The sequence below is a fragment of the Athene cunicularia genome, assembly GCF_003259725.1.
Source record: "Athene cunicularia isolate RWA chromosome 4 unlocalized genomic scaffold, athCun1 chr4_part3, whole genome shotgun sequence".
Lineage (NCBI taxonomy): Eukaryota > Metazoa > Chordata > Aves > Strigiformes > Strigidae > Athene > Athene cunicularia.
The window spans coordinates 13,069,108-13,069,747 of record NW_020799100.1 but is presented as its reverse complement, the minus strand read 5'-3'; positions in this window follow the sequence as shown (position 1 = coordinate 13,069,747).

The following is a 640-nucleotide window of genomic DNA, read 5'->3' as shown; positions in this document are numbered from 1 at the left end:
GCCCACGGGCACCAGCCCTGCTCCGACCCCACAGGACCAGGGGGTGAGGAGGGCTCCAAGCCAGCAGGCTGCTAGCCCACATGCAGTGCTACCACACACAGTGCTAATCAACGCAGCACTTAGGGCACGAGTGCATTTCCCGGGCTCCTACCTGCACCACTTCCAGGGACTCCCCACTCCCCACGCTCTGTCCCTGTCCCAGGCCTTCCCCCTTGTCCCTTCTAGCTGCAGCACCAGTCCCCCCAGGCTTCCCCACTTTTCGTGAGGCAACCGGCAGGTGAATTACTTTCTGTCTCTTTGTCCCGGGGGATAGGTTTGGGAACGGCGAAAGGCTGTAGCAGCCGCAAAGCCCCGCTGGGATGCTGAAGGCTGGACTTGGCAGCCGGCAACAGCTTCAGCTTGGTACCTGGGGGAGAGAGGGGGTTTTGCAGCCCCGAGGAAGTGGTCGCTGTGCTGGTGGCTCCCTCCAGCGACCCGGCTCACCTGCGGGCTGGGGGAGCCTCGTTGCCGGGGCACGGAGCCCCTTGACGGCCTTGGGCAGCTCCGAGCCCAGAGAGGCCCGCGGCTGGGAGAGAGCGAGCCTACCGCCGCCGCCGCGGCCGGGGGAGCGCCCGGGGGTGCGGGACCGGTTGGCGGGGCC